Raw genomic sequence first — 27,957 nt, forward strand, 5'->3', positions numbered from 1 at the left:
TTAAAAATTACCATATGGTGACAGTTTATGCAAAGAAAAATCATGTCCAAGCCTCCCTATAGAGACCAATTCTGTTTAGGCTACATGTGGAAAATAAAGCTTGTCTAAAATATACAAATCAGTATAATTAAGGATAAAATTCTACTTTAGCTACTTTTGGCTATCTTAGAAAGGGGTTAGGTTAGGAAAACAAAACTCTCAGGGATGGGTCTACACGCTTAAGTATGTCCCTTGAAGGTATTTTGAAGTACCTACCTCCAATCCTTCTCTCTCGAGAAGGTCCTGACCTTTAAAAAGCTGTGTGTTATAAAAGTAAAACCTTGCAAAATAGATCTTTGGCTTAAATGATGTACAAAAAAATTGTTTTCAGCTTCACAACTTTGCTCAATCCCAATTTATAATGTTTTAAAGATATACAAATACATTCCTTAAATTTCGAAAAAACACTGATATGGCTTAAAATTATACTCAAATAACAGAAAATTACATTTTCAGAACTAAAGCCAGAGAAAAAGGGATACCAACAGATGGCTAATTTGACAGTGTATATATATATACAAATCTTTGAATTAGCCAACCAACCAACCAGTATTTTAAGCCTAGGAGTCCAGCTGGACATAAGGAAACATATTAAGAAAACAATTCATACTCCATAACATGCAGAATAATCCTAGTTAACACATTTGGGGGGGGGGGGGGAGAGCCTTTATCTTCACTTCTTTCCTTGTTTTTCCAGTTTTTCTCAGAAATTCATGGATTTTCTAGAACCTATATATTCACAGTAGCCTATATATACCCCCCCCCCCCTAATGTGCAAATATATACCTAGAATTGTATCCTTAATCTAAATATAACATCAATTTGCATCACAAATGACATTTACTCCCATATTAGCCATGTGGTGGATACCCAGAGAAAAAGAAACTGATAATTGAAAATTAAGGTAAAATGTTTTGTCAAAATTTCAATAGGTTAGGAAAACCATTTCAATTGGCCATGTAGGCAAATTTCAGGACCATCCAGAGGGAGGAGTGGAGGTAGGTACCTCAAAATACCTTCCCATGACTATGGGGTAAATTTCTACCAAATCATATTATTGACTTAAACATAAAGTGAATATACCACTTGATGCCTTTTTTTATGCTGATTATGAATATAATAATCATTTCTATCAGAAATGAATTTCAGCCCCCCTATATATGTAAATTCAGGGTATATATTTCTACATTAGGGGGGGGGGCAAATTTTGTTTCTGACGTAAATGGGAGGTAAGTTTAAACTTTACCCCCACCCCCACCTACCCCTAATATAGAAATATATACCCTGGATTGGCATATATAGGGGGGGGGTGAAATTCATTTCCGATAGAAATGATTAGGCCTATTATATTCGTAATCAGCATAAAAAAAGGCATTGAATGGTGTATTCACTTTATTCCTAACTCAACTATATGATTTGGTAGAAATTTACCCATACTTTAGCCTATAGACCCATCCCTGAAAGTCCCATCCAACCTAGCCCCTTTCCAAGATAGCCAAAAGTAGCTAAAGCAGAAATTTACCCAATTAAGCTCTCTTATTAAGGTTCTTTCAGTGGTAATTGTTTAGCCTTGTGTCACCTGATAAGGAGACATGTTAAGAAAACAATTCTTACTTTAAAATATGTATAATGATCCTAGTTCTTATATTATCCAATGGGAGAACCTTTATCGGTAATTGTTTAGCCTTGTGTCACCTGATAAGGAGACATGTTAAGAAAACAATTCTTACTTTAAAATATGTATAATGATCCTAGTTCTTATATAATCCAATGGGAGAACCTTTATCGGTATTTGTTTAGCCTTGTGTCACCTGATAAGGAGACATGTTAAGAAAACAATTCTTACTTTAAAATATGTATAATGATCCTAGTTCTTATATAATCCAATGGGAGAACCTTTATCGGTATTTGTTTAGCCTTGTGTCACCTGATAAGGAGACATGTTAAGAAAACAATTCTTACTTTAAAATATGTATAATGATCCTAGTTCTTATATTATCCAATGGGAGAAGCTTTATTATCAAGTCTTTCCTCTAAAAATCCTTCTTTTTCCTGCTTAAGAGAAAAAGTTTACAAAAATCACCATGTTGAGAATTCAATGCTTAAGTCTTTTTAAATTGCCACTATAAATTGCTGCCTAATAAGTTCTTTTATAGATAGGGTTCATGGGGGGCGAATATCAAAATATGAACGCTAAAGACTGGCATGAACGCTATCTATAAAAGGTCTTTAGCGTTCGTATTTTGTTACTTGCCCTTTGTCACTGCTCTTTAAAAAAAAGTATTAAAAAGACCGGCATGAACGCTATCTATAAAAGAACTTATTAGGCAGCAATTTATAGCGGCAATTTAAAAAGACTTAAGCATTGAATTCTCAACTTGGTGATTTTTGGAAACTTTTTCTCTTAAGCTGGAAAAAAAAGGATTTTTAGAGGAAAGACTTGATGATAAAGGTTCTCCCATTAGATAATATAAGAACTAGGATCATTATACATATTTTAAAGTAAGAATTGTTTTCTTAACATGTCTCCTTATCAGGTGACACAAGGCTAAACAAATACCCAAAGCCCCGGGGTAGACCCTAGGCTACATAAAAAAAATATAATGGTAAATTTCTGCTTTAGTTACTTTTGGCTATTTTGGAAAGGGGTTGGGTTAGGAAAATGAAACTTTCAGGGATGGATGTACATGCTAAGGTTTGTCCCGGGAAGGTACTTTGAAGTACCTACCTCCACTTATCCCCCCTCTATATAATGGTAAATTACTGCACATTACTAGTTGTTTTTAACTCATATTTCATCCTATATTACTATCATAAATATAAATCACTGCTTACCTTACACAACTTCTGCTTTTAACCTTGTTCATTAAAATATATTCCAAAATCCTATTTAAATCCTAAGCCATTTAATTTTCAACCCGTGCCGACTTTCTGTATTGTATATGAAACCAGGTTTGTTGTGATGTCACACTTTCCTTATCAGAAACCCTTACCCTTAAGGGTAGCAGGCACATGCCAAACAACTCTGTTGATAAGACCATTTAAACTGTACTAATTAGGGAAAGGATTTGAAAACATCAGAATCGACTTCAGAGGACATGTTATATCACGGTAAGATGTTTTTGAAATCCCCCTTCCCCCCAAACTCAAAATTTTCCTAAATTCTACTTTAGAAGCTTTTCAAATATTTCTAAAGCACTAATAGATAGAGTGCTAAAAACATCAGAATCGACTTCAGAGGACACGCTATATCACGGGAAGATGTTTTTAGAATCCTCCTTCCACCCAAACTCAAAATTTTCCAAAATTCTACTTTAGAAGCTTTTTAAATATTTCTAAAGCACTAATAGAAAGAGTGCTAAAAACATCAGAATCGACTTCAGAGGACACGTTATATCACGGGAAGAGGTTTTTAAAAAATCCCCCTACCCCCCAAACTCAAAATTTTCCAAAATTCTACTTTAGAAGCTTTTTAAATATTTCTAAAGTATTAATAGATAGAGTGCTAAAAACATCAGAATCAACTTCAGAGGACACGTTATATCACGGGAAGAGGTTTTTAAAATCCCCCTTCCCCCCAAGCTCAAAAATTTCCAAAATTCTACTTTAGAAGCTTTTTTAAATATTTCTAAAGCACTAATAGATAGAGCGCTACAAGTTTCAGAAACGACTTCAGAGGACACGTTATATCACGGGAAGAGGGTTTTAAAATCCCCCTTCCCCCCTAACTCAAAATTTTCCAAAATTTTATTTTAAAAGCTTTTTAAATATTTCTAAAGCAGTAATATATAGTGCTAAAAACATCAGAATCGACTTCAGAGGACACGTTATATCACGGGAAGATGTTCTTGAAATCCCCCTTCCCCCCAAACTCAAAATCTTACAATATTTTACTTCGGAAGCTTTTTTAAATATTTGTAAAGCTCTAAGACATAGAACGCTACAAACAGCAGAATCGACTTGAGAGGACAATTTGTGTCATGGGAAGATGTTTTTGAAATCCCCCCTCCCCCCAAACTCAAAATTTTCCAAAATTCTACTTTAGAAGCTTTTCATATATTTCTAAGGCACTAATAGATAGAGTGCTAAAAACATTAGAATCGACTTCAAAGGACACGTTATATCACGGGAAGAGATTTTTAAAACCCCCCTTTCCCCCAAACTCAAAATTTTCCAAAATTCTACTTTAGAAGCCTTTTAAATATTTCTAAAGCACTAATAGATAGAGCACTACAAATATCAGAATCGACTTCAGAGGACAAATTATTTTACGGGAAGATGTTTTTGGAATCCCCCTTCCCCCCAAACTCAAAATTTTCCAAAATTATACTTCAGAAGCTTTTTTAAATATTTCTAAAGCGCTAAGACAAAGAACGCTACAAACAGCAGAATCGACTTTAGAGGACAATTTGTGTCATGGGAAGATGTTTTTGAAATCCCCCTTCCCCCAAAACTCAAAATTTTCCAAAATTCTACTTTAAAAGCTTTTCAAATATTTCTAAGGCACTAATAGATAGAGTGATAAAAACATTAGAATCGACTTCAGAGGACACGTTATATCACGGGATGAAGTTTTTAAAACCCCCCTTCCCCCCAAACTAAAAATTTTCCAAAATTTTATTTTAGATACTTTTTAAATATTTCTAAAGCACTAATAGATAGAGTGCTAAAAACATCAGAATCGACTTCAGAGGACACGTTATAGCACGGGAATAGGTTTTTAAAATCCCCCAAACTCAAAATTTTCCAAAATTCTACTTTAGAAGCTTTTTAAATGTTTCTAAAGCACTAATAGATAGAGCACTACAAATATCAGAATCAACTTCAGAGGACAAATTATGTTACGGGAAGATGTTTTTGGAATCCCCTTCCCCCCAAACTCAAAATTTTCCAAAATTCTACTTTAGAAGCTTTTTAAATATTTCTAAAGCATTAATAGATAGAGTGCTAAAAACATCAGATTCGACTTCAGAGGACACGTTATATCACGGGAAGAGGCTTCTGATATCCCCCTTCCCCCCAAACAAAAAAATTTCCAAAATTTTACTTTATAAGCTTTTTTTAAAAATTTCTAAAGCACTAATAGATAGAGCGCTAAAAGTATCAGAAATAACTTCAGAGAACACGTTATATCATAGGACGAGGTTTTTAAAATCCCCCTTCCCCCCAAACTCAAAATTTTCAAAAATTCTACTTCAGAGGCTTTTTAAATATTTCTAAAGCATTAATAGATAGAGTGCTAAAAACATCAGAATCGACGTCAGAGGACACGTTATATCACGGGAAGAGGTTTTTAAAAAATCCCCCTTCCCCCCAAACTCAAAATTTTCCAAAATTCTACTTTAGAAGCTTTTTTAAATATTTCTAAAGCACTAATAGATAGAGTGCTAAAAGTTTCAGAATCGACTTCAGAGGACACGTTATATCACGGGAAGAGGTTTTTAAAATCCCTCTTCCCCCCTAACTCAAAATTTTCCAAAATTTTATTTTAAAATCTTTTTAAATATTTCTAAAGCAATAATAGATAGTGCTAAAAACATCAGAATCGACTTCAGAGGACACGTTATATCACGGGAAGAGGTTTTTTAAATCCCCCTTCCCCCCAAACTCAAAAATTTTCCAAAATTTTACTTCAGAAGCTTTTTTAAATATTTCTAAAGCGCTAAGACATAGAACGCTACAAACATCAGAATCGACTTTAGATGACAATTTGTGTCATGGGAAGATGTTTTTGAAATCCCCCTTTCCCCCAAACTCAAAATTTTCCAAAATTCTACTTTAGAAGCTTTTCAAATATTTCTAAGGCACTAATAGATAGAGTGCTAAAAACATCAGAATCGACTTCAGAGGACACGTTATATCACGGGAAGAGGTTTTTAAAACCCCCCTTCCCCCCAAACTCAAAGTTTTCCAAAATTCTACTTTAGAAACTTTTTAAATATTTCTAAAGCACTAATAGATAGAGTTCTAAAAACATAAGACTCGACTTCAGAGGACATGATATATTTCGGGAAGAGTCTATTAAAATCGACCTTCCCCCAAAACTCAAAATTTTCCAAAATTTTACTTTAGAAGCTTTTTAAATATTTGTAAAGCGCTAAGACATAGAGCGCTACAAACATCAGAATCGACTTTAGATGTCAATTTATTTCTCGTGAAAATGTTTTTTAAATAACCCGTCCCACAAACCTAAAAATTTTCAGAAATTTTTACTGTAGATACTTTGTTCATTTCTTTTAAAGAGCTAAGACAGCGATAATAACAAACAACATAATAGCCCTTTATAGGACACGTCAATTCTGGTTTCGGTGTTTTTGAAATACCCCCTTTCCCCCCAAACTCAAAATTTTCCAAAATTGTTACTTTAGAAAATTTATTTAATATTTCTACAGCGCTAAAACATCGAGCTTTACAAACATCAGAATCAACTTGACAATTTCTGTCATGGGAAGAAGTTTTTGATATCCCCCTTCCCCCTAAACTCAAAATTTTCCAAAATTGTTAATTTATAAAGTTTTTTAAATATTTCTATATATCTAACAAATAGAGAGCTACAAACATCAGAATCATCTTTAGAAGACAATTTATGTCATGGGAAGATGTTTTTGAAATCCCCCTTCCCCCCAAACTCAAAATTTTCCAAAATTCTACTTAAGAAGCTTTTTTAAATATTTCTAAAGCGCTATGACATATACTGGTACAAACATCAGAATCAACTTTAGACGACAAATCATGTCATGGGAAGATGTTTTTGAAATCCCCCTTCCCCACAAACTCAAAATTTTCCAAAATTCTACTTCAGATGGTTTTTTAAATATTTCTAAAGCGCTAAGACATTGAACACTACAAACATCAGAATCGACTTTAGAAAACAATTTGTGTCATGGGAAGATGTTTTTGAAATCCCCCTTTATATTAAAGCGCTAAATATTTCTAAAGCGCTAAGACATAGAGCGCTACAAACATCAGAATTATCTATAGAGGACAAATTATATTATGGGAAGATGTTTTTGAAATCCCCTTTCCCCCCAAACTCAAAATTTTCCAAAATTCTACTTTAGAAGTTTTTTAAATATTTCTAAAGATCTCATAGATAGAGTGCTAAAAACATCAGAATCTACTTCAGAGTATAATTTATATCACGGTAATATGTTTTGTTAATCCCCCGTCCCCCCAAACTCAAAATTTTCCTAAATTTTTCTTTAGAAGCTTTTTTAAATATTTCTAAAGCGCTAAGACATAGAGCGCTACAAACATCAGAATTATCTTTAGAGGACAAATTATATTATGAGAAGATGTTTTTGAAATCCCCTTTCCCCCCAAACTCAAAATTTTCCAAAATTCTACTTTAGAAGCTTTTAAAATATTTCTAAAGCACTAAAAGATAGAGTGCTAAAAACATCAAAATCGTCTTTAGAGGACAAGTTATATAACTGGAAGATGTTTTTAAAATCCCCTTTCCCCCCAAACTCAAAATTTTCCAAATTTTTACTTTAGAATCTTTTTTAATTATTTATAAAGCGCTAAGAAATAGAGCGCTACAAACATCAGAATCGTCTCTAGAGGACAAATTATGTTATGGGAAGATGTTTTTTAAATCCCCTTTCCCCCCAAACTCAAAAATTTTCCAAAATTCTACTTTAGAAGCTTTTAAAATATTTCTAAAGCACTAAAAGATAGAGTGCTAAAAACAACAGACTCGTCTTTAGAGGACACGTTATATCATTGGAAGATGTTTTTAAAATCCCCCTTCCCCCCAAACTCAAAATTTTCCAAATTTTTACTTTAGAAGCTTTTTTAAATATTTCTAAAGCGCTAAGACATAGAGAGCTACAAACATCAGAATTATCTATAGAGGACAAATTATATTATGGGAAGATGTTTTTGAAATCCCCTCTCCCCCCAAACTCAAAATTTTAAAAAATTCTACTTTAGAAGGTTTTAAAATATTTCTAAAGCACTAATATATAGACTGCTAAAAACATCAAAATCGTCTTTAGAGGACACTTTATATCACTGGAAGATGTTTTTAAAATCCCCTTTCCCCCCAAACTCAAAATTTTCCAAATTTTTACTTTAGAAGCTTTTTTAAATATTTCTAAAGCGCTAAGACATAGAGCGCTACAAACATCAGAATCGTCTCTAGAGGACAAATTATATTATGGGAAGATGTTTTTGAAATCCCCTTTCCCCCCAAACTCAAAATTTTCCAAAATTTTACTTTAGAAGCTTTTTAAATATTTCTAAAGCAATATTAGATAGTGTTCTAAAAACATCAGAATCGACTTCAGAGGACACGTTATATCACGGGAAGTGGTTTTGAAAATCCCCCGTCCCCCCACACTCAAAATTTTCGCAAAATTCTGGTTTAGAAGCTTTTTAAATATTTCTAAAGCACTAATAGATAGAGTGCTAAAAACATCAGAATCGACTTCAGAGGACACGTTATATCACGGGAAGAGGTTTTGAAAATCCCCCTTCCCCCCAAACTCAAAATTTTCTAAAATTTTACTTTAGAAGCTTTTTTAAGTATTTCTGAAGCACTAAGACATAGAGCACAAAAAATATCACAATCAACTTTAGATGATAATTTATGTTTCAGGAAGATGTTTTTTATGTCATGATATGATGTTTTTCAAATACCCATTACCCAATGAAATTTTGACAAAGCAACATTTTACCTTAATTTTCAGTTATAAGTTTCTTTTTCTCTGGCTTTAGTTCTGAAAATGCAATTTCAGTTATTTGAGCAGAATTTTAAGCCATATCAATGTTTTATTTCCCAAATTTAGGAAATGTATTTGCATATATTTAAAACCTTATAAGTTGGGATTATAATTTTGTTGTACTTCATTTAAACAGAAGATCTATTTTGCAAGGTTCCGTTGCTATAACTCACAAATTTTTAAATGTTATTCAAAGTTTTAGAAATCCCCCTTACCATTCATCCCATTGTGAGGGAATACCCCCTTCATACTCTAAAATCTGGTTGATAATTTGAAATTTGAAAAGCCTTATTTTCCACGGGGGTATTATTTGGGGGGGAGGGGGGATTTTCCGTGAGGGTATTTCTCGTGGGGAGGGGGGGTATTTTCTGCGGGGAGGTAATTTCCGGGGGGGGGATTTTCAGGCGGGTATTCGCCCAGAACCACAACGTTGATGGGCTGAGGTTTATTAAAATCTGTGAATGTTAGGGGTTGTTTCCCCCTTTTATGAAACTCAGACAAATTTGTTACACAGGCAATTTATCAACCAGATTTTAGAGTATTATTCCGGTGCAACACGTTGCAACGAAATGGTCAGCTTAGATTAGTATAAGCAGGGGCACCGCGAACAGGTTGCTGACCACCGCTCCCGCCCACCCCCTCCCCCCGCTATCAAATCTCCTTTCAACTAACCTTTGCACCCTCGAAAGAAAATTTTGATATAAGTTCCAATATTTTTTACATATTTTAAATCGCAGATGTAAAAAAGAAAAGCAAAATTTTTCAACATTATAGGATTAAGCTATTTGAATATGTTTTATGTGGTTACCCAACTCAAAATGTTAAGGGGTTTCTAAAAAAAATAATCAAAACGAATATAGATTATTCAGTACTTGTGCATTATAAATAACCCACCACTATAGACTTCACAAGGAAACCAGACAAACGGGTATTTGTTGGACAAATGTATTGCAATGCGTGATTTTTTATTGCTTTTACAATATTTAAACTGTTGTTTTTTTAGTTTAGGAAGGGAAAAAGGCACCTAGACTTGGTTACATATTTAATATAGCCTATGCTCTGATTTACCCCCCCCCCCCAAAAGTGCAAATATAAAAACCAAAATTTTTTCTAAAATATTATATATTAATAATATTTTATTTTATTTAATTAGAATTAAACAAACTTAACTTCTTTCGTGTATATTGGTGGGTTATTTATAATGCACAAGTACCCAATAATCTATAGTCAAATATGTACTTCTGCCCCCTTTCTCCCCCTCCCTATTTACACTGTAATAACGTCTCGTAGCTTCAAGAATGAAGATTGCTACACTAAACTATTTGGCCAAAAACATTTGAACTGCTTTAAGAACAAATGGGGTTAGATACTGTAAATTGCCAAATTTTCTGTTACAACGTTTTAAACATTAATTAGTAAATAATACCCATAAAAAACAAATTAGTTGGGTTTATAAAGCTCCGATATATATTTCATGAAATGGTGCATTCTCGAGGAGATTGAATATTTTTTTTTGAAATAGTGCTCTGCCAGATATCTTTCCATATGTTCTTCTCTTCTGCCATATCTGGGTATATTGTCTCGAACTTCACGCCAGTGTCTTTCGATGTTTTGTATGTGAGCAGCTGTTGCAGGGTCAACAGAATTTATGCTGTGGTTGACGCATAAATGCTGATAGCCCTGGCTAGCCAGGCAATCGTAGGCCCTCCAACAGTCGCTGATAATTGTTGTCCCTGGTAGGATTCTGTTTGGAATAATTCCCAACAAGGTGGCACTACTTCTATCTGGTACAGAAACCATGAATGAATTACCAATTCCTCGCTCTATTCCACCAAATACCCATTTACCCTTGACGATCCGACCACTATTATATTTACGCTTCCCAAAATGGGCTTCATCTATCTCAACAATGACTCCTTCTCCTCCCAAAGGAGCGAAGTTTGAATGAAATATGTACATACAAACCTCTCTGCAGAACTGGCTCCAATCCACAACGGTTTGTTTACAACAAGTAACATTGTTGATCATGAAATCCTCCCTTGGAAGCGGTATTTGAAGCCAAATCATCAAAAAACGGAAATTTTCTAGCTCAGAAAGGTGTGAACGAGCCATCCATGTTTTGTCATAGATCGATTTTGAAAAATTACACTTTACCTGAGAATATTCACGGCCACCTCGGATAGGTATAAGCCTAGACTTCTGGCAACGGAACAAATTTCTATATTTTACACAAATCTGGTCACAAATATCGCAATTCCTGCTTCTCAATAACATGCCATGGTTATAATACAACTCTAAGACTGCCTCAACAGTAGAAAATTGAACGATACCACCACAGAAATTTATTTCGCAAAAATTGCAAGACATATCTCAATAATTGTCATTTAAAGACTGAAGCTGTAACTCGTAATATCTATTGCGGCTTTAATTAATTGTTTCATTGTTAAATGGCGGGAATAGTCGAACAAAGATAACAGTGAATTGGGTTATAAATATATTGGAAAGATAGGTCAACTTAGTATGCTTTTTCCCTGCATTTGAAATAGTCATTTTTTAACAGATGTAAATATCCTCGTCGATTCTGATGTTTTTAGCACTCTTTCTATTAGTGTTTTACAAATATTTAAAATGCTTATAAAGTAGAATTTTGGAAAATATTCAGTGTGGGGGGACGGGCGGTTTCAAAATCATCTTCCCATGACACAATTTGTCCTCTGAAGTTGATTCTTCTGTTTGTAGCGTTCTATGTCTTAGCGCTTTAGAAATATTTAAAAAAGCTTCTAAAGTAAAAATTTGGAAAATTTTGAATTTGGGGGGAAGGGGGATTTAAAAAACCTCTTCCCGTGATATAACGTGTCCTCTGACGTCGATTCTGATGTTTTTAGCGCTCTATGTCTTTATGCTTTAGAAATATTTAAAAAGCTCTTAAAGTAGAATTTTAGAAAATTTTGAGTTTGGGGGGAAGGGGGATTTCAAAAACATCTTCCCGTAACATAATTTGTTCTCTGAAGTCGATTCTGATGTTTTTAGCACTCTATCTATTTGTGATTTAGAAATATTTTAAAAGCTTCTAAAGTAGAATTTTGGAAAATTTTGAGTTTTGGGGGAAAGGGGATTTCAAAAACATCTTCCCATAATATAATTTGTCCTCTAAAGATAATTCTGATGTTTGTAGCGCTCTATGTCTTAGCGCTTTAGAAATATTTAAACAAGTTTCTAAAGTAACAATTTTGGAAAATTTTGAGTTTGGGGGGAAGGGGGATTTCAAAAACATCTTCCCATGACATAAATTGTCAAGTTGATTCTGATGTTTGTACAGCTCTATCTTTTAGCGACTTAGAAATATTTGAACAAGTTTCTAAAGTAACAATTTTGGAATATTTTGAGTTTGGGGGGAAGGGGGATTTCAAAAACATCCTTCCATGACATAAATTGTCCTCTAAAGTCGATTCTGATGTTTGTAGTGCTCTATGTCTTAGCGCTTTACAAATATTTAAAAAGATTCTTAAGTATAATTTTGGAAAATTTTGAGTTTGGGGTGAAGGTGGATTTCAAAAACTTCTTCCCGTGATATAACGTGTCCTCTGAAGTTGAATCTGATGTTTTTAGCACTCTATCTATTAGTGCATTAGAAATATTTAAAAAGCTTCTAAAGTAGAATTTTGGAAAATTTTGAGTTTGGGGGGAAGGGGGGTTTAAAAACCTCTTCCCGTGATATAACGTGTCCTCTGAAGTCGATTCTTATGTTTTTAGCACTCTATCTATTAGTGCCTTAGAAATATGTGAAAAGCTTCTAAAGAAGAATTTTGGAAAATTTTGAGTTTTGGGGGAAGGGGGATTTAAAAAACATCTTCCCATGACACAATTTGTCCTCTCAAGTAGATTCTGCTGTTTGTAGCGTTATATGACTTAGAGCTTTAGAAATATTTAAAAAAGCTTCTGAAGTAGAATTTTGGAAAATTTTGAGTTTGGGGGGAAGGGGGATTTTAAAAACCTCTTCCCGTGATATAACGTGTCCTCTGAAGTCGATTCTCATGTTTTTAGCACTATCTATTAGTGCTTTAGAAATATTTAAAAAGCTTTCAAAATAAAATTTTGGAAAATTTTGAGTTAGGGGGGAAGGGGGATTTTAAAACCTCCTTCCCGTGATATAACGTGTCCTCTGAAGTCGATTTTGAAACTTGTAGCGCTCTATCTATTAGTGCTTTAGAAATATTTAAAAAAGCTTCTAAAGTAAAATTTTGGAAATTTTTGAGTTTGGGGGGAAGGGGGATTTTAAAAACCTCTTCCCGTGATATAACGTGTCCTCTGAAGTTGATTCTGATGTTTTTAGCACTCTATCTATTAATTCTTTAGAAATATTTAAAAAGATTATAAATTATAATTTTTGAAATTTTTTAGTTTGGGGGGAAGGGGGATTTTTTTAAAACTTATTCCCGTGATATAACGTGTTCTCTGACGTCGAGTCTGATGTTTTTAACACTCTGTCTATTTATTCTTTAGAGATATTTAAAAATTATCAAAACTAAAATTTTGGAAAATTTAAATTTAGTGGGGAAGGGGGATTTTAAAACAAACTTACCGTGATATAACTTCTCATCTGAAGTCTATTATGAATGTTGTAGCGCTATATCTATTATTGATTTATAAATATTAAAAAATGTTTCTAAAGTATAATTTTGGAAATTTTTGAGTTAGGGTGGACGGGGGATTTTAAAAACCTCTTCCCGTGATATAACGTGTCCTCTGAAGTCTATTCTAATGTTTTTATCTCTCTATCTATTAGTGCTTTATAAATATTTAAAAAGCTTATAAAGTATAATTTTGGAAAATTTTCAGTTTGGGGGAAAGGGGGTTTGTAAAAACCTCTTCCCGTGATATAACGTGTCCTCTGAAGTTGAATCTGATGTTTTTAGCACTCTATATATCAGTGCTTTAGAAATATGTGAAAAGCTTCTAAAGTAGAATTTTGGAAAATTTTGAGTTTTGGGGGCGGGGGGATTTAAAAAACATCTTCCCATAACATAATTTGTCCTCTGAAGTCGATTCTGATATTTGTAGCATTCTATGTCTTAGCGCTTTAGAAATATTTAAAAAAGCTTCTGAAGTAGAATTTTGGAAAATTTTGAGTTTGGGGGGAAGGGGGATTTTAAAAACCTCTTCCCATGATATAACGTGTCCTCTGAAGTCGATTCTGATGTTTTTAGTACTATCTATTAGTGCTTTAGAAATATTTAAAAAGCTTTCAAAATAAAATTTTGGAAATTTTTGAGTTAGGGGGGAAGGGGGATTTTAAAAACCTCTTCCCGTGATATAACGTGTCCTCTGAAGTGGATTCTGAATCTTGTAGCTCTCTATCTATTAGTGCTTTAGAAATATTTAAAAAAGATTCTAAATTAAAATTTTGGAAATTTTTTTGTTTGGGGGGAAGGGGGATTTAAAAAACATCTTACCGTGATATAACGTGTCATCTGAAGTTGATTCTGATGTTTTTAGCACTTTATCTATTAATGCTTTAGAAATATTTCAAAAGCTTCTAAAGTAAAATTTTGGAAATTTTTTAGTTTGGGGGGAAGGGGGATTTTTTAAAAACCTCTTCCCGTGATATAACGTGTCCTCTGAAGTCGATTCTGGTGTTTTTAGCACTCTATCTATTAGTTCTTTAGAAATATTTAAAAAGTTTATTAAATTTAATTTTGGGAAATTTTGAGTTTGGGGGGAAGGGGGATTTTAAAAACCTCTTCCCGTGATATAAAGTGTCCTCTGAAGTCGATTCTGAAACTTGTAGCGCTCTATCGATTAGTGCTTTAGAAAGATTTAAAAAGCTTCTAAAGTAAAATTTTGAAAAATTTTGAGATTGGGGGGAAGGGGGATTTTAAAAACCTCTTCCCGTGATATAACGTGTCCTCTGAAGTCGATTCTGATGTTTTTAGCACTCTATCTATTAGTGCTTTAGAAATATTTAAAAATCTTCTAAAGTATAATTTTGGAAAATTTTGAGTTTGGGGGGAAGGGGGATTCCAAAAACATCTTCCCGTAACATAATTTGTCCTCTGAAGTGGATTCTGATATTTGTAGTGCTCTATCTATTAGTGCTTTAGAAAAATTTAAAAAGCTTCTAAAGTATAATTTTGGAAAATTTTGAGTTTGGGGGGAAGGGAGATTTTAAAAACCTATTCCCGTGATATAACGTATCCTCTGAAGTCAATTCTGATGTTTTTAGCACTCTATCTATTAGTGCTTTAGAAATATTTAAAAAGCTTCTAAAATAAAATTTTGGGAAATTTTGAGTTAGGGGGGAAGGGGGATTTTAAAAACCTCTTCCCGTGATATAACGTGTCCTCTGAAGTCGATTCTAATGTTTTTATTACTCTATCTATTAGTGCCTCAGAAATATTTGAAAAGCTTCTAAAGTAGAATTTTGGAAAATTTTGAGTTTGGGGGGAAGGGGGGTTTCAAAAACATCTTCCCATGACACAAATTGTCCTCTAAAGTCGATTCTGCTGTTTGTAGCGTTCTTTTTCTTATCTCTTTATAAATTTTTAAAAAAGCTTCTTAAGTAGAATTTTGGAAAATTTTGAGTTTGGGGGGAAGGGGGATTTCAAAAACATCTTTCCGTAAAATAATTTGTCCTCTGAAGTCGATTCTGTTATTTGTAGTGCTCTATCTATTAGTGCTTTAGAAATATTTAAAATGCTTCTAAAGTAGAATTTTTGGAAAATTTTGAGTTTGGGGGGAAGGAGGATTTTAAGAACATCTTCCCGTTAAATAAATTGTCCTCTGAAGACGATTCTGATCTTTGTAGCACTATATCTCTTAGTGATATATAAATATTTAAAAAGCTTCTAATGTAGAATTTTGGAAAATTTTGAGTTTGGGGGGAAGGGGGGTTTTAAAAAACTCTTCCCGTGATATAACGTGTCCTCTGAAGTCGATTCTAATGTTTTTAGCACTCTATCTATTAGTGCCTTAGAAATATTTTAAAAGCTTCTAAAGAAAAATTTTGGAAAATTTTGAGTTTTGGGGGAGGGGGGAGTAAAAAAACCTCTTCCCATGAAAAAAAGTTTCTTATAAAGTCGATTCTTATGTTTTTAGCTATATATCTATTATAGATTTAGAAATAATTAAAAAAGCATCTTAAGTATAATTTTGGAAATTTTTGAGTTTGGGGGGAAGGGGGATTTTAAAAACCTCTTCCTGTGATATAACGTGTCCTCTGAAGTCGATTCTGATGTTTTTAGCACTATATATTAGTGCTTTAGAAATATTTAAAAAGCTTTCAAAATATAATTTTGGAAATTTTTGAGTTAGGGGGGAAGGGGGATTTTAAAACCCTCTTCCCGTGATATAACGTGTCCTCTGAAGTTGATTTTGAATCTTGTAGCGCTCTCTCTGTTAGTGCTTTAGAAATATTTAAAAAAGCTTCTAAAGTAAAATTTTGGCAATTTTTGAGTTTGGGGGGAAGGGGGATTTTAAAAACCTCTTCCCGTGATATAAAGTGTCATCTGAAGTCGATTCTGAAGTTTTTAGCACTTTATCTATTAATGCTTTAGAAATATTTTAAAAGCTTCTAAAGTATAATTTTTGAAAATTTTGAGTTTGGGGGGAAGGGGGATTTTTTTAAAACTTCTTCCCGTGATATAACGTGTCCTCTGAAGTCGATTCTGGTGTTTTTAACACTCTGTCTATTAGTGCTTTAGAAATATTTAAAAAGCTTTTAAAATAAAATTTTGGAAAATTTAGAGTTAGGGGGGAAGGGGGATTTTAAAACCCTCTTCCCGTGATATAACGTGTCCTCTGAAGTCGATTCTGAAACTTTTAGCTCTCTATCTATTAGTGCTTTAGAAATATTTAAAAAAGCTTCTAAATTAAAATTTTGTAAATTTTTGAGTTTGGGGGGAAGGGGGATTTTAAAAACCTCGTTCCGTGATATAACGTGTCCTCTGAAGTCGATTCTGATGATTTTAGCACTCTATCTATTAATGCTTTAGAAATATTTAAAAAGCTTCTAAATTAGAATTTTGGAAAATTTTGAGTTTGGGGGGAAGGGGGATTCCAAAAACATCTTCCCGTAACATAATTTGTCCTCTGAAGTTGATTCTGATATTTGTAGAGCTCTATCTATTAGTGCTTTAGAAATATTTAAAAAGCTTCTAAAGTAGAATTTAGGAAAATTTTGAGTTTGGGGGGAAGGGGGATTTTAAAAACCTCTTTCCGTGATATGACGTGTCATCTGAAGTCGATTCTGATATTTTTAGCACTCTATCTATTAGTGCTTTATAAATATTTAAAAATCTTCTAAAGTATAATTTTGGAAAATTTTTAGTTAGGGAGGAAGGGGGTTTTTAAAAACATCTTCCCGTGATATAACGTCTCCTCTGAAGTTGATTCTAATGTTCTTAGCACTCTATCTATTAGTGCCTTAGAAATATTTGAAAAGCTTCTAAAGTAGAATTTTGGAAAATTTTGAGTTTGGGGGAAGGGGGATTTCAAAAACATCTTCCCATGACACAAATTGTCCTCTAAAGTCGATTCTGCTGTTTGTAGCGTTCTATGTCTTAGCGCTTTCGAAATATTTAAAAAAGCTTCTTAAGTAAAATTTTGGAAAATTTTGAGTTTGGGGGGAAGGGGGATTTTAAAAACCTCTTCCCGTGATATAACGTGTCCTCTGAAGTCGATTCTGATGTTCTTAGCACTATCTTTTAGTGCTTTAGAAATATTTAAAAACCTTATAAAATATAATTTTGGAAAATTTTGAGTTAGGTGGAAAGGGGGATTTTAAAAACCTCTTCCCGTGATATAACGTGTCCTCTGAAGTCGATTCTGAAACTTTTAGAGCTCTATCTATTAGTGCTTTAGATATATTTAAAAAAGCTTCTAAAGTAAAATTTTGGAAATTATTGAGTTTGGGGGAAGGGGGATTTTAAAAACCTCTTCCCGTGATATAACGTGTCCTCTGAAGTAGATTCTGAAATTTGTAGCTCTCCATATATAATTTCTTTATATATTTTTAAAAAAGCTTTTAAATTATAATTTTGTAAAATTTTGAGTTTGGGGGGATGTAGGATTTAAAAAACATCTTCCCGTGATATAACGTGTCCTCTGAATTCGATTCTGATGTTTTTAGCACTCTATCTATTAGTGCTTTAGAAATATTTAAAAAGCTTCTAAAGTAGAATTTTGGAAAATTTTGAGTTTGGGGGGAAGGGGGATTCCAAAAACAGCTTCCCGTAACATAATTTGTCCTCTGAAGTTGTTTCTGATATTTGTAGTGCTCTATCTATTAGTGCTTTAGAAACATTTAAAAAGTTTCTAAAGTAGAATTTTGGAAAATTTTGAGTTTGGGGGGAAGGGGGATTTTAAAAACCTATTCCAGTGATATAACGTGTCCTCTGAAGTTGATTCTGATGTTTTTAGCACTCTATCTATTAGTGCTTTAGAAATATTTAAAAAGCTTCTAAAATAAAATTTTGGAAAATTTTTAGTTAGGGGGGAAGGGGGATTTTACAAACTTCTTCCCGTGATATAACGTGTCCTCTGAAGTCGATTCTAATGTTTTTAGCTCTCTATCTAATAGTGCAACGCAAATGTTTTAAAAATTTCCAGACTAGAATTTAGGGAATTTTTGAGTTTGGAGAAGAATGAAGTTATAACATCATCGTCTCATGACAAACCGTGTCCTCCATAGTTAAGTCTTCTTGGATTAGCGTTATTTGTCGTATCGCTGTCTAACAAAATAATAACTCTCACTTGTTAGAATTTTTTAAAGATTTTAGTTTGGGGGGAAGGGGGATTTTAAAAACCTCTTCCCGTGATATAACGTGTCCTCTGAAGTCGATTCTGATGTTTTTAGCACTATCTATTAGTGCTTTAGAAATATTTAAAAACCTTATAAAATAAAATTTTGGAAAATTTTGAGTTAGGTGGAAAGGGGGATTTTAAAAACCTCTTCCCGTGATATAACGTGTCCTCTGAAGTCGATTCTGAAACTTGTAGCGCTCTATCTATTAGTGCTTTAGAAATATTTAAAAAAGCTTCTAAATTAAAATTTTGGAAATTATTGAGTTTGGGGGGAAGGGGGATTTTAAAAAACTCTTCCCGTGATATAACGTGTCCTCTGAAGTTGATTCTGATGTTTTTAGCACTCTATCTATTAATGCTTTAGAAATATTTAAAAAACTTCTAAAGTAGAATTTTGGAAATTATTGAGTTTGGGGGGGAGGGGGATTTTTATAAATACTCTTCCCGTGATATAACGTGTCCTCTGAAGTCGATTCTGATGTTTTTAGCACTCTATCTATTAGTGCTTTAGAAATATTTAAATATATTCTAAAGTATAATTTTGGAAAATTTTGAGTTGGGGTGGAAGGAGGATTCTAAAAACATCTTCCCGTGATATAACGTGTCCTCTGAAGTCGATTCTGATGTTTTTAGCACTCTATCTATTAGTGCTTTAGAAATATTTAAAAAGCTTCTAAAGTGGAATTTTGGAAAATTTTGAGTTTGGGGGGAAGGGGGATTTCAAAAACATCTTCCCGTGATATAACGTGTCCGGATTTAAATAGGATTTTGGAATATATTTTAATGAACAAGGTTAAAAGCAGAAGTTGTGTAAGGTAAGCAGTGATTTATATTTATGATAGTAATATAGGATGAAATATGAGTTAAAAACAACTAGTAATGTGCAGTAATTTACCATTATATAGAGGGGGGGGATGAGTGGAGGTAGGTACTTCAAAGTACCTTCCCGGGACAAACCTTAGCATGTACATCCATTCCTGAAAGTTTCATTTTCCTAACCCAACCCCTTTTCAAGATAGCCAAAAGTAACTAAAGTAGAATTTTACCAAAATAATTAATGACTTGCTTAACAATACGTAGCACTATCATATCAATTCTTCTATTTCACAGCAGGCGGGCTTTTCAGTTGATACTATTTAGCCCTTTTCCTTTTGCTTCACTCTGTGAGCTACAGAGCTACTGGCTTGGTCAATTCTTCTTCTTCTTCTATTTAACAGCAGGCCGGCTTTTCAGTAATACTATTTAGCCCTTTTCCTTTTGCTTCACTCTGTGGGCTACAGAGCTACTGGCTTGATTGCCTCATATTTATTAGATATTTTCAGATATCTTTCAGTAGATCTTTCGACTCAAGGAGTTCAATTATGAGATGATAGATGTTGATTTCTATTCTCTGTGTGCAGGTAGCCTACAGTTGGCTAGGCTCTTGGCTGATAGTGAGATTTTGTGGTATTTGAAGCCTTTTAACAGTTTACAAAGCAAGGTATGTTGTGCAGACGTCAGCATATTACATTCAAATAGGCAATGGTCAATTGTTTCATTATTCATATCACAATGCCTGCAAAGAGGGGACAGGGGAAATGAACCACTTGAATTAGGAAACTTGTACGAGAAGGCAAGAAAATTTATTTCATTTGTTCCAGAACGAATTCCATGGTAAATTTTAGAAAAATACTTAATGGGAAAGGGGAAAGGCTAGGATTAATTTTACTAAAATTAATATCTGATAGCCTCCATCGGTAAATATCTATAATCGGGATTGGTCTCCCACTTGGCTGGTCAATATTTATAGCATTTTTTGCTATTTCATCAACCTGATGATTACCACTTATGCCAGAGTGGCTAGGAATATACTAAAAATAAGTTCTTATGCCACTTGAAGCAAGATTATCTATAATACTTAGAAAATGATAAGTGTCAATGTCCAACTTATACTGAGGAGCTGAGGCCAGCAACTCAAGGCTTGATAAAGAGTCGGAATATACAATAATATTATTTGAATTTGCAATCAAAGTTTGGTTTTCCTTAAGGTGTTCTAATGCCATGATTATGTCATTTAACTCAGCAGACATTATAGATAAATTATTATATAATCTCTCTCCCATTGCAATTTTCAGGTGACGAAGGAAAACACCACTTGCTACCTTCTCATTCATTTTTGACCCATCAACAAATATTTGGAAGTGGTTTTTATAAGGAATTGTATTAAGTTCTGCAAATTTTTTGTGGACAAAAGCAATGGGGGTTACATCTTTATTCCACTTTGAGAAATTATTATTTATTTTGTGATTTCATCAATTCCAGTGAGGTGATTGGAAGAAAGTAGGGTAAAGAAACTTTTGCCAGTACGGTAACATTCTTCTGAATAAAAGCATACTCATACGCACTGCTAATCTACTTGTCTAGATTTCTTAACAACGACTGTATAGTATGTAAGCTGTTTGATTTAATTTTTGTGAGATGTTTTGTCAAGAGAAAGCTACATCTCTCCCTTATTGTTGTTAATCCACTCTCCATAAGTAGAAACTTGGTGCTTGTGGGTTTGCTGAAACCAAATATGAGACGTATTATATCATTTTGTGTTGTTTCAATTTTTTGCATCTTGGTCTTTGCACATGCACCATAGACGATGAGCCCATAGTCAATATGGGGTCTTATATGTGATTTATAAAACTAGAGTAAGGTTTTCTTCTTACATCCCCAGGGTGTGGAAAGAAGTCTTTTCGGTATATTTGTTTTTCTATAGCATTTTTTTATTGTGTTTGAAATGTGGAGGTGGAAATTAAGTTTTGGCCAAGCATGAGACCTAGGTAATTAATATGATTATATTCTGGAATAGTTGTTAGATTTAGAGTTAGTTTTGCATTAATATGGTTTTGCTTTTGGTGAAATTGGATTATTTTCGACTTGGTAGGTGCAATGGGTAAATCTGAATGTTGAGAGAAATTTTCAAATTGGAAAAGTGACTTTTGCAGATTTGACTGTGCTATCTCAAAGGTGTTGCCAGATGACCATAGCACCAGATCGTCAGCATATTGTAGATTCGTGTGGGGGAAGGTTCATGTCCTGGAGATATAGGGCAAAGAGGAGGCAACAGAGGACTGCTCCCTGAGGTAGGCCTTTGGTTATTGTCTTTTGGGGTGAAGAGGCTGAACCAACACAAACAATGAAACTTCGCACTTTTATGAAGGATTTTATAAAAAATACTAGCTTGGGGGGTAGTCCAAGGTTTGCAAGTTTGTTTAAAAGGATTTGGTGGTTCACATTGTCATATGGCCCTTCAAAATATAGGAAAGCTGCAACTAGAACATTATTTTTTAAGAATGATTCATTTATTGCATTTGTTAGCAAAATGAAAGCATCTGTTGAGGATTGATGTTTCCTGAATCCAGTTTGAGTGTGAGGGATCATATTATTTTTTTCAACAAACCAGAGGAGTCGGTAATAGATCATTTTCTCCATTATTTTCCCCATCACAGGAGTAATCATTATGGGCCTATAGGACTCAGGGTTATCTTTGGGTATATTTTTCTTTAGGATTGGTAGGAGGGACGAACATTTCCATATATTGGGGAACATAGAAGATGCCCAAGTGTAATTATAACAATTTAGCTGTTCCTGTTTGTATGAAGTGGTGAGATTTTTTATCCATTTAGGGTGTATATTGTCATAGCTGCCGCTAGTTTTGGTCCTAATATGATATATTGCATTATTCATTTCCTGGACAGAAAATGGACTAGTTATATACTCGGATCCTGGGCGTGGTTGGTAACTTGGGTTCATAGGAATTTAGGACATTTAGCTTCGATTATTTGATGTTAGCTTATTAACAAAAAGAGTGGCAAATAGTTTAGCTTTTTTCATTATCATTGTCATAATGGGTATTATTATGTATAAGCTCATACAGGAGTGGGTTGGGGGAGGTCTTTTTCCCACAGATGTGGCTTATGACTGTATGTATAATTGGCTCATGTGTCTCTCTGGAGAGACTATTTGCAAAATTGTTCCAGTATTTATATTTAGCATCTATTATAGTCCTTTTTAGATTAGATTCTGCTTGTAATTTTTTTAAATATGTAGTAGGTGATGGTTTTTTATGAATGCTCTCCTAGCTGCCTTCTTTGTTCTCCATTTATTTTGGCACTCATTTGTCCACCATGTTTTGGGAATGTGTTTAGGGAAGGTTTTTTTGGGTGTTGTCCGGGGGATAGCATGATTAGCTGTATTTATTAGTAAAGATGCCAAGACTTCAGCATGTGTGTCAACTGCTGTGTTTGAAATGAATGAATTTTGGGTGAAACTTGTAATTTCATCATTTAACTTATTTTGGAACATAGACCAATTTGCTTTAGTGTTGATATATTTTGAGGTGTGTGATCAGGTTTCAGCATGTTCATTTAGGGAGCAAAGTGGTCAGTACATAGACTATCAATTTTATTTATACAAATTGTATTCAAAATGTTTAATGACACAATTTGTAGGTCAATTGTAGAGTATCTGCCACTTTTGGGGTTGAAATATGTATTCCGGTTTAGAGGGGTAGCAACAGCTAATTCAATATTATTTGAAGTCATATGCTAAATCAATTTACCAGCTTTATTTGCTGGTTTGTTCCCCCACAAAAGGCTTTGGGCATTGAAGTCTCCACAAACAATGATATTTTTTAACATATTAGAATTATTTATATATTTAAAGAAATCCATAGCATCTGTAGTTTGGCCATTACGGTTATAAAAGCTTATTATGTTGGTTTTTGTGTTATTCAGCCAAACACTGATACCAATTGCATCAACATCATTTGCAAAATCTGGAAAGTTGATACCACAGAATTTTATATTATTTTTAACTATTAAAGCTACTCTACCTCCTTTTCTCTCTGATGAACTATCCTTTCTCAGGATAGTATATCCCAGAGAATTAATTTGTTGATTTTGGGTTAAATGAGTTTCCTTGAGGCAAGCAATATTAAAGTACCAAGGACACCAAAATGAAAACACATTTAGCCCTTTTAATCTATTTTAGGTCTATTCATACCTGAAAATCCGGGTTTCCTACGAGTTTTTGTTTAGCTGCTATTAGTATTTTTAGTTTGAATAAATTCGCAAAACAGTGTTGTCAATAATAAAACAACGATAAACTTCGGAGCTGAATAAGATTAGCGAAAACTATTTCCTACGAATCCGACACTGTTTTTCATTTGTGAAAATTCAAATTTACAAAATCTGTTGATTGTTATATGTATATTAGTGAAAATACATTTTGTGAAAAAATATGACCTCAAGTTTAGAAAGTGACTATTCTGATGTGTCAGAAAATATTTTGATGATGACCAAGAGCTAGATGGTATGCAAGATACCATTTCAGGATACTTGTTCCAGCTAGAACCCGACACCGCGCCGACGGATCGACCCAATGCCGCCGACGAGAGGTTTGGCACCACCGACGTGTCGTAACTCCCACGGTGCGCCGAAAGCACGCCGCCGCCCACCGAGGCGGCGGTGTTCGGTCGATTTCAAATTAATTTTGCGGCAATTCTTTATTGCGTCAACCGCAAATTCGCAGCTTTTCCTTCTCGTGCGGTTTAGTATTTCGATTTTCCTGATTAAAAATCAAGCAGGGCTTGTACTATCCCTGAATTTTCGGGTATTTCCCCGAAAATCTATGCATCACCCCGAAAAAAAATTTGGTTCCCCGAATCCCCGAAAACCACGCAATCACGGTGCCACCCCTAGCGATTTATCACCAGTGACTTTCCCTGCCAAATATTACTTGGCATACCATAATTCTTCACTGCTCTCTTGTTCATTAATTTTCGTCTCTTTTGTTACTTTGCATAAAAAAGAGACAGATGCAATTGCAAATATTGCAATATACACAGTTCCTCGTATGTTTATAAAAAAAATGATCGTCTTTATGAAATGAGTTCAAATCATTTTGAATGCAGTTTCCCAATCGCTATTTCTTACATCGTTTGTAGTCAAGAATTTTATTTTCAAGTTGAATCCCCCCAAAAAAAACATTCTATTGTGACAAATTTAGCTATAGACTAAGCTATGTACAAGGTTTGTGAATTAAAAATTGAACTGGAAGTTACCTAAAAAAATATGATTCAAAAATAAATTGTAAATTATTGCCTATAGGAGGTGGGATAGGGGGCTATCATTTTAAAATGATAATACCTCATTTTTTTTATTGAAAGCAGGGATGCCAAAAGGTTAATTATTTTTTCATTTAAAATGGAGACAGAAGAAAATGATATCAAATTCCCTAGGAAACCATTGAAATATTTTAATAGACCCAAGGCCCCCCATTAGGACTTGTCCATTGTCTTGGGTATTTTGCGATTTCTCATAGGCCACTGGCCTAATTTGGCTTTTGTGTGTGCTCCCTTTTAATTGTATTCTTTGGATCTTATTGAATGCCACGGCAAATCTATGACTCAGTTTTCCAACAATTTGAGGTATATCTGAGTAATTTCGACATTTTTTTTGTTGTCTTTGTACCCCCTTACTCATACCCTCAATTTTTTTCAAGGAACACTAAGCTTTTTAACGTTATTTTGCGTGTTTGTTTGAACCATATAGTGACCTAGTTAATTATTAAGTAACTTGTTTTTCTAATGAAAGCTGAGACAGAATCCTATCAATGTGGTATCCAGAGGGGGGAGGGAAGTATTACATTTAAATGATAAAATCTCGAATTTTTTTTTATTGAAAGCAGGGATCCCCCATTTTTTTTCTAATTTAAAGCAGAGACGGTATTTTATCAAGGTGGTATCCAGAGAGGGGGGAGTAGTGAGCTATAATATTTAAATCATAATACATCGATTTTTTTTAAAGAAGGGGTGCCAATAAGTTAAATATTTTTGTTATTTAAAGCACAGATGGTATCCTATCAAGATAGTATAGAAGAGGGGGGGGGGCATAGGGAGCGATTATAATTTAGGTGATAGTAAAATGATAGTACCTGTTTTTAATACAAGGTATATTTTTAAGAATCCAAAAGAGCACAAAAAAAACAATCAATATCAAAGTAACCCATTTGAACTGTTTTAAATGTGATAGGCAAAGGGCATTATAAAAAAAATAAGCTTCTAAGTTAAAAGCTATATTAAAAGTTTTATTATTAGCATAATTTAATACTAATATGGCCTGTCCTAAAAAATAATACACACGTATAATCAGAACTCCATTGAAAATCCATATCTTGCTCAATTTATCGCGACTCCCCCCCTCCCTCAATCCATAATGGTGAAAATATACTCTGAGTTATAATCCAACACCATATTTTTGGTATATAGCCTAGACTGCAGTTTTCAACAAAATTTAGCATTTCAGCACAATTCAAAATAATGAGTATTTTTCATGCTCTTTTATAATTAAATAATCACTTTACAGGGACTATTAATTTTGAGCCATGAAGGGGCTAGAAGGCTCAGAACAGCCCATAGAAACCTAGTAGCCCTATGCTCAAAAAATTGCTTCTTTAAATAACTGGCTAAGGAGAAAAATAGGTCATATGTAGCTGACTAATGATTGAAGCTGACTTAGGCTATATATTTCCATATTAGGGGGGAGTAAAGCATAGGCTTGTGGTATCAACTTCAAAGTCTAATAACCATAATAATTTATTTAATATGAAGTAACTAAGTAAGAGTCTTTTATTCAGGCTCATCACTAAACAAAATATAACCCAGTTGTGCTGATTGATGATTTGTACCTGGTAATTATGTCAGTGATTCCAACTCTCAAAATGTAAAGGAGGCAAAAATAACTATTAAGCAATGATAAAATAAAAAGCAGCAACATATAAAGATGAATGTATTTCTCAGAGTACAACTGAGGCAATTGCTCCCCCCTCTTACAATTGGTGCCACAAAGTTATAAGGCCTAACGTTGAATTGAAATAAGAAGCGTCAAATGGCAAGTACAGACAATGCAACAATATATTGGTATACGAGTCATAAAACAATAATATATATTACATAATAACAATGACAGATAATGATCTAATAGTATTGATTTATTTAATCAACATTTGTCATTCAGAGAAGCCATGACTCTCTAATTTTGTTCTTAATATAATTCCTGTTTTGTTTCACTAAATTTTTTTTGGTACTGTTCTAATATATGGGCAACATGCAAGAATGCAACTTGAGAAAAGGCAGGAACAGATAATATTACCCAGTAATTTCTTATCTTATGCTCTATAAAAAAGGGGTTTCTCACTCCAGGAACTATATTCAAGATTTATTTTTTTGGGGTTTAGGAGGAAAAAAGGTACCTAGGTTAGTTTAAGTTATGTATTTATTATAGGCTATGCTTTACCCCCTCCCTCCTAATGTGCAAATATAAAGTCAAAATTTGTTTCTAAAGTATTATATTTTCATCCTATTTTGTTTTATTTCACTAGCATTAACCAAACTTCACTTCTTGCATGTTCCCCAGATATTAGAACAGTACCCTTTTTCCTGAATTGCTTTAGTATAACAGTGTGACATCCTTTTCACTAATAAATATCCATAATTTTTTGAAGGCCTATAGGATATATGTTCTGAAAATTCAATTAATTATTATTATTGCTGCTAGTTTGCCCGTGAGTCCAGGCAATTTGATGTTCATATGTTATTTCTAAAACTCAGCTGCCCTTGCCTCAGACCATAGGCAGGCAGACCTTGTGTCATCTGTTCACCTGCAAATCCAGGCAACTTGTTGGGTCAACCCAATAAGTGTTAGTGTAACTGAATTTTTGTTAGTGAATTGAGTGAATTTGTTAGTGAACCCAACAAGTGAATTGAATGTTAGTGTAAGTGTTTTGAATGAATTTTGTGTTAGTGTAACTGTCTGAGCTTATAAACTAGGTTGCCTGTCTAAGACTTTAGGCAGGTAGACCCTATGCCACTTGTTTGCACACAAGGCCAGGCAACTTTTCAGTCAACCAATTTTCAATTAATTCTGTTTTAGTGTAACTGTCTTGGCTTATAGATTGGGTTTTCTGACTGAGGACTGCAAGTCCTGGTGACTTAGTCATGTTAATCCTAAAACTTGGTCAAAATTCCTTAGACTCTAGGCGGACAGGCCTACTTGGAAAGTCTACTTGAATTACAATAGAGATGACTAAGATTTTTGGGCTGACTCACAACAGACAATGTCTATGGAACTTGCTGATGAAGAAGCATCCTAAGCCTAATTTTTCTGGCCACATAAATTCTCAGGTAGGTTGACTAAGTTTTAGGATAGATATATGACCACCAAGTTGCCTGAACTGCAATTGGAACTATGAAAAGCCATCTGTATGACTTTGCTGTTTTCTCTATGCATCAGTGGGGTAATGTAATTTCTTGTGTATGACATTTTAGTGGATCATATATTAAATAAGAAAACCAAAAAGTATT

At 33.7% G+C, this 27,957-nt stretch overlaps 2 protein-coding genes across 2 annotated transcripts in view; one reads left to right on the forward strand and one right to left on the reverse strand.

Moving 5' to 3' along the window:
- LOC148948011 (uncharacterized) overlaps window positions 1-2,211 on the reverse strand; it is a 65,059-nt gene extending 62,848 nt beyond the window's left edge. Inside the window, exon 1 of the mRNA XM_089095762.1 lies at window positions 2,002-2,211. The gene's annotated coding sequence lies outside the window, so the exon portion shown is untranslated. The remainder of the gene's footprint in view (window positions 1-2,001) is intronic.
- LOC148948009 (uncharacterized) overlaps window positions 1-27,957 on the forward strand; it is a 280,284-nt gene that overhangs the window by 218,281 nt on the left and 34,046 nt on the right. The window lies entirely within an intron of this gene.

Source organism: Artemia sp. Qi Xiang Cuo, chromosome 10, assembly GCF_049724085.1.
Source record: "Artemia sp. Qi Xiang Cuo chromosome 10, ASM4972408v1, whole genome shotgun sequence".
Taxonomy (NCBI): Eukaryota; Metazoa; Arthropoda; class Branchiopoda; order Anostraca; family Artemiidae; genus Artemia; species Artemia sp. Qi Xiang Cuo.